Consider the following 7290-nt stretch of genomic DNA (forward strand, 5'->3'; position numbering starts at 1 on the left):
GGAAGGAAGGGAGGAAGGAAGGAAGGAAGGAAGGAAGGAAGGATAGATTTAAGAATGAAAGATAGTGCCTGGCTAAGTTGTTTTATATTGGTCTATTTTGATTGCCTTTATAAACATTAAAAATGGCTGGGGTCTCCAACGTCATTCTAAATTTTTTGATGAAAAAAACTTGATATACTATAGATGTCAACTCTTATCTAATAAGATCAAGACTAATTAACAATTAATTAAAATGTATGTGTGTTGATTGAAGTAAAAAGTAGTGTTTCATTAATAAACCACTGTATGGTTTGTAACCTATAATATCCAGTTTTAGTTAAAGTTTGCCCTTAAAGATTCATAAAATAATATGCATGCATAAACCATCCTAAATATTCAAAATATATTTCCTGTCCTGGCCAGTGTGGCTCAGTTGGTTGCAGCATCATCCTCTGCACTGGAAGGTTGTGGGTTTGATTCCAGGTCAGGGCACATACCTGGGTTTTAGGTTCCATCCCTAGTTGGGGCACATACAGGAGGGGCAGATACAACCAATGGATGTATCTCTCTCACATTGATGTCTCTCTCTCCCCTCTCCTTCCTCCCTCTCTCCAAAATAACAAAATGTATTTCCTAATCTTTTACATTTGTCTCATGCATGCCTCTTTGACAGTTTTAACTTGTTTTTTATAAAAACAACAGTTTTCTTTCTTTTAATACTGCCTTTTCACCAGTTATGTAATACTTGATTAATTATAATATCTTATTTTAATAACAAACACAACTGGCATAACCAAGGTTTTTTAGAATTTAATTACAGTTGACATACATCATAATATTAGTTTCAGGTACACAATGCAGTGACCAGACATTATATAACTTAATAAGTGGTCACTCCAATAAATCCTGCACCCATCCAGCACCACTCATAGTTATTAGAATATTATTGACTATATTCCCTATGCTGTACTTTACATCCCCATGACTATTCTGCAACAACCAAGTATAATCAAGTTTTCAAATAAGCACACTATCCTCTTAATAAACATAATACTAAACACAATCCCCTTTTTTCATCACCATTTATCTCCCCTGTATCCTCTTCCACCTGCACCTCCACCCCTCCACCCTGCAATCACCACACTGTTGTCCCTGTCCATGAATTCTTTCTCTTTTTCCTCTTTTCTTTTATGCTCAATCCCTCCACTCCCTCTGACCCCGCCCCCCACAGCTGTCAGCCTGCTCTCTAGCTATGAGTCTGTCTCTACTTTGCTTGTTAGTTCAGTTTGTTCATTAGATTCCACATATGAGTGAAATCATATGGTCCTTTTTTTCTATGACTGGCTTATTTCACTTAGCATAATATTCTTGAGACACTCTAATAGTCAAGGGAAAAAGTGAGAGTAGCTTGCTAACCCTGAGTGTCTGTGCATAAAAGACATCAGTTAGTATTTACCCTATTGGTTAATGTCATTTAAGTGATGGTAGATTAAGAGAGCTCTTCTGTACTTACAAAATGCTAGTAGTATGACAAAGCAGCCATTTGCTTTAAGAAAATGTTTATATGTGGATGTATTTATAGAGATGGATGCTTTTTAACATATATACAGATAACCATTAACTATCACCTAGTTAGAAAGTACTATTTGTTCCCCATGTAGGACTTTTTTTGAATCAATGACAGATCAAACAGATGGAAACAGCCTAATTTTTGATGCAACTCCAGTACCTATTATTATTTCTGGTCTCCTAAAAATTGATAATGCTTTCTTTGCTCTGGTTTCAAAAAACTGTAGATAACCATTTACTTCATCAGCAACAGTGGCAATGAGTTTTTTCCAAATTGCTTGGGCTTAAAAGTTCTTTTAAGAACTGCAGTTGGTAATGGGGTCAGATCTTTGATGTGATATAGTTGTAAAAACGCAAGAACTTCCTACATGAATCCCTGTAGTCCTTCACTAGGTCACTTTCATCTGGGAGTACTCAGACACAAAGTTTATCCAGAATGGACTATGGCATCTTAATGAAGATAGGCATGTTCTGAAGACTCCGCCAGATTCTAGTTTCAAGACATTTGTCATTATTGTAGCATGTCAAAAACAGGTTAGAGATCATATTCTTACTTTGAAATTCTGCTTTTCCTTGGATTATGTTCTCTACACATTTTTTTGTTGTTGTTGTTCTCCTGCACTTTAAAATGTTTAGCTACTTTGAAAAAAAAAGGTTGCTAGATTTTAAACAATCTATTTACTTCTTAAGATGGATGTGTTGAACACATTGTAATCTACATGCTATAACAAAAATGTCATCTGAATTTCATTTCTTGAAACATTGCATTAATATATTGTTAGAAAATGCTGGGTACATCAAATATGTCTTTATTTACAAGAGCAGTACAAAATGCCGTCTGGTCTTCTTTCCACAATAAAGAAGAAAAATATCTGGAACAGACTTTTAAAGGAATATATATATATATATATGCCAGATATGCAAATTGTCACCATGGGAATTCGACTGGGAGACTGATTGCTTGCTATGACATGTGCTGACCACCAGGGGGTGGCACGGAACGAAGGAAGGCCCTGGCTGGCAGCCAGAAGGCCCTGATCGGCCCTCATCACCAGCCAGGCCTACGGACCCTACCCATGCATGAATTTCATGCCCTGGGTCTCTAGTGTAAATGATAAAGTAGCATACATTTCCCCCTCAATCTTTGGCATCTATAGGCAGAATTTCAAGTCTAGTATTGAATCTTGAAAAGAAACTGCAACTTGTTAGATAAGAACCAGCATTTTATTTCATTTAAGCATAGTATGAATTTAGTTGATTTGGGAATATATCCTTCACTATTTACTAATCCACCTTTGGGAGAAGAAAATAGAATCTAATCTTAAAATATGTTCTCATTTAAGTCCAATGGTATATATTAGGTGATCATGCCAAATCAAGGAGTCTCTTAAATGTTCTAAATATAAAAATTATAGATAAAACAGGTTACAGCTACTGATACAGAACTCTCAAAGATAACCAGAAATAGTTATTAGAATACTAGAGGCCCGGTGCATGAAAATTCATGCACTGGAGGGGGGTCCCTCAGCCCAGCCTGCCCCCTCTCAGTCCGGGAGCCCTCAGGGGAAGGAAGCGACCTGGAGATCAGGGGAAGGTGGCGCCCCCATCACACCTCTGCTGCTGCCACTGCTGGCAGCGCAAGCCTTGGCCGGCCCTGGTTACCTGAGCCTCAGGCGGCCCTAGGCGGCTGGGCAGCTGCCATCTGAGGCTTGCCTGCGCCTTGGGCTGGCCCTAGGTTGCTGGGGGGCTGAGGGGACTGGGCACCACCATATTGTGGCTGTGGGGGCCGCCATCTTTGAAGGGCATGGCAGTCAATTAGCATATTCCCTCCTTATTAGATAGGATTATTGACTATATTTCCTATGCTGTACTTTACATCCCCATGACTATTCTGTAACTACCAATTTGTACTTCTTAATCCCTTCACCTTTTTCACCCATACCTTCAAACCCTCTTCCATCTGGCATCCTTCAAAATATTCTCTGTATCTATAAGTCTGTTTCTGTGATGATTATCTATTTTGTTTTTAGATTTCCTTATAGATATGCATTTATTGCCATTTTGTTGTTCATATTCTTTTTGTTGTTGTTAATCCTCACCCAAGGACATTCTTCCATCAATCCCCAGAGAGAGTGGGAGAGGGAGAGACAGAGAGAGAGAAACATAGATGTGAGAGAGACACATCTACTGGTTGCTTCCCACATGGGCCCCAACCAGGGACAGGGATCAAGTCTACAACTGAAGTATATGTCCTAGACCAGAATTGAACCTGGGACCCTTCGGTCCTCAAGCCAACTCTCTATCCACTGAGCAAAACTGACTAGAACTATTGGTCATATTCTTAACCTTTTTTTCTTATGCTTCTTAAAAGAAAACCCTTTAACACTGTTACTTATTTTACCATTTTCCAATGGGATGAGAAGGTCATAACCATTAGAAGGTGTTTTCAGATTCCAATTCAATGAACCCATGATTATGTTTAAGGAAACCTTTCAATTAGCAGAGAGCAAAGACATGGCAATGAGAGGCCATATTTTAAGTCATTAGATGTGACCATTTGAGCTGCAATATCCACTCCTTCCCCCACCACATACACAAACACATAGTCTCTACTTTTGGCTTCTGGATGGACCAGTGGAAGTTTAAGTGAAGCACCACAATATATATATTTGTTGTTAATTCATGATACACATTGTGCTTCTGAACTCTGCACTGCTCCCTCTCACATCTTGCCTGTCTTTCTTGCAGTCAGGACAGGAGGTGATGGGTTATGGCTGCCATCCTACAACACTAATGTTGATGCCAACAGCCATCATAGTGAAACAGGAAAAAGATTACTGGGAAGGTAATAAGTGTTTCTGAGTTTAATAAGATATTGGTCAACTGATCCCAAGGTTTCAGAAATAGACAATATGAATATATGCAGCCTGCTCTTATATCTTTGCTTTCTCTTATTCTGAAAGGAAATTTGCTCTGGAGAACATTGCCCTAAGCACCAGTGTAGATAATCAAGCAAAATCAAACCACAACGATAGTACACAGATTCAAGGTTATTGTTATGATACCTCTTTTAAAATATTGATTAGTTTTTACTTCATTAAATTTTATATGAATTTTTCTAAAAGTAAATATTGACTTGTATTCATAAATACTGGGTTGTAAATTTCAAAGCTGATTATCTAGTGGTATTTAAAAAAACAACTGTAATTATTTTGACTATTTGGGTCTCAGTTTCTTTTTTTTAAATAAAAATAAAATGGAGAACAGCATTAGCATAGGCTTTATTCTGTTTGCAGTGGAAAGAGGCTTGCTTTTAAATATATATTGATTATCTAGTATTTAAAAAAACAACTGTAATTATTTTGACTATTTGGGTCTCAGTTTCTTTTTTTTAAATAAAAATAAAATGGAGAACAACAGTAGCATAGGCTTTATTCTGTTTGCAGTGGAAAGAGGCTTGCTTTTAAATATATATATATATATCAATTGCTGAGCTATGCTAGCCGGGCTGGGTCTCAGTTTCTTATTTGCAGAATGAGAGATTGCACAAGATGGGTTTTATAGATCCAGAATGATTAGAACACAATCAATATATGAAGATAATTTACTCAGATCTAATCAAAGATACTCCATTACTCCCCTGTCCTGCCCCCACCTCTATGACTCCTTTCCTATTTAAAAAACAACACAAAACATTTTTTTAAATTAAAATGTTTTTTTCTTATTTTTTACATGTATAATATCTATGAAGTAATAATCAGGATTAATTCAAAAGAGTAAATTATTTTCATTATCAAGTTGTAAATCCAGTGTAATATCCTCAGCCTCTACATGAATAGTACTTTACAATAACAATTAATATTTTTATGAAGAAGTGCTTCTGTTTCATGCCACATGTCTGATCCTGATTCTTTTTCAATTATATAGAAGCAGTTTAGAAGAAATGAGATATGTTTTCCATAAGACTTGAAAAAATTAAAATAATATCCTATCATGTCCAATCATTCAAGAATGTTTACCTCCTGCTGTGCAAAACCTAATAATAATTTAGTTTTGCTTGAGGCAGAATGGGGAGTCCTTATTTGTTTAAGTTTCATTTAAAATATACCCAACAGTACAAAACACCATATCAAGGATGTTGTGGTTCATTAACTCAAGGCTATATCATACTCAAAAAGAAACATAGTTTTTCAATTAACCTATAGATCTTAGATAACTGTCCAAAACTCATTTACCATTCAGGATAATTACATACTTTAGCATTTTTATTTTTATTTTTGGTTCATTTTCAATAGCTTTTACCCTTTCCTCAGACTGGCACAGACATAAGCCATTTTGCTTGAACAATTTCTCCCATATTCATTCTCCCACGTATGCTTTTTTGAAAGCCACAGTGGTATCTAAATTAGACTTTGGAGGAATAAAGGGAAACTTTCTACTTTTCAACACCACATCCTATGGGGCACTGGTTTGAAAGAAGCAAATTCAAAATGAAAAGAGATTTGATGCTACAAGGACAAAGGCAGAAAAATGTATGAAAGTGGCATTATTTAAAAATACAGTAACCTATGTTTATTTTTAAAGTCTGGAGAATGCCATGGTGTGCCTAATTGAAAATTGTTGGTAATTCAAGGATACATATGCCATCCATGGATTACTGATTTTCAAAGTGCCATTTGATCAAATACATTCAGTCTTAAAACTTGAATTTACCAAAATTTGAACTTTGATGATTCAGATGGCCCTTCATTGTTTGTGTATTCTTGGCCTGCTAAAACATGCTGCCTGCCTAGCACAAAAGAAAGAATTTTTGGTTTTATTAAGTACACAGGAAATCAGTGTTTCTTGCGACAAAGAGAAAGGGTTGGTTAGTGGTGAACATATTTTTAAATTGTTCTACATCCCTGCTGCCTGTCAAAGAGTCTGCTCATAGGTGCCCAGTAGCAATGCAAGAAATAGGCAAAGGGTCTCAGAGATTGTCCCTGGGAAAAATGTATCAATCCACCAATCAATCAGTTGCATCCATTTGTAGATGAAAAGGGGCCACCTGCTAACCTGACTAGCTCAGGGAAGGGTTGGTTAGTGGTGAACATATTTTTAAAGTGTTCTACATCCCTGCTGCCTGTCAAAAGAGTCTGCTCATGGGTGCCCAGTAGCAATACACGAAATAGGCAAAGGGCCTCGGAGATTGTCCCTGGGAAAAATTTATCAACCCACCAATCAATCAGTTGCATCCATTTGTGGATGAAAAGGGGCCACCTGCTAACCTGACTAGCTCAGGGAAGACCTGCGTGGCGGCCTTGCAAACTCAGAGACCTAAAGTCACCACAAAAGATGGTCTGAAATTAAAATTTTTTAACTAAATGCAATTTATGGCAAGTAGTCATGTCCTAGGCTGGAGTCTTTCCTGACAGGTCAATCTTTACCTTCACTGAGCCTGTCTTATCTTTTTGTATCTACGAACATATCCTTGGACCATCAAAGTTATTTTTCCTTTTACCTGACCCCTCAAACCACAGGTACCGCTCTGTGGAGACCACAGATCCCCTCATTGTTATTGAGTTAATTGTTGACTGTTAACTATAATGTACCCACCTATATAAAAGATGTACGTGTCTATCACTTTACTTTTTATCCATCACAGAGGTTTCACTGCTTTGCTCTCTCCCACTTTCCTGATCTATCACCAGTGGATTTCATGTAACCAACTTGCCTCTGCTCTTTTGATTGTAAACTTTAAAA

The sequence above is a fragment of the Myotis brandtii genome, unplaced genomic scaffold (genome assembly GCF_000412655.1).
Source record: "Myotis brandtii unplaced genomic scaffold, ASM41265v1 scaffold621, whole genome shotgun sequence".
Lineage (NCBI taxonomy): Eukaryota > Metazoa > Chordata > Mammalia > Chiroptera > Vespertilionidae > Myotis > Myotis brandtii.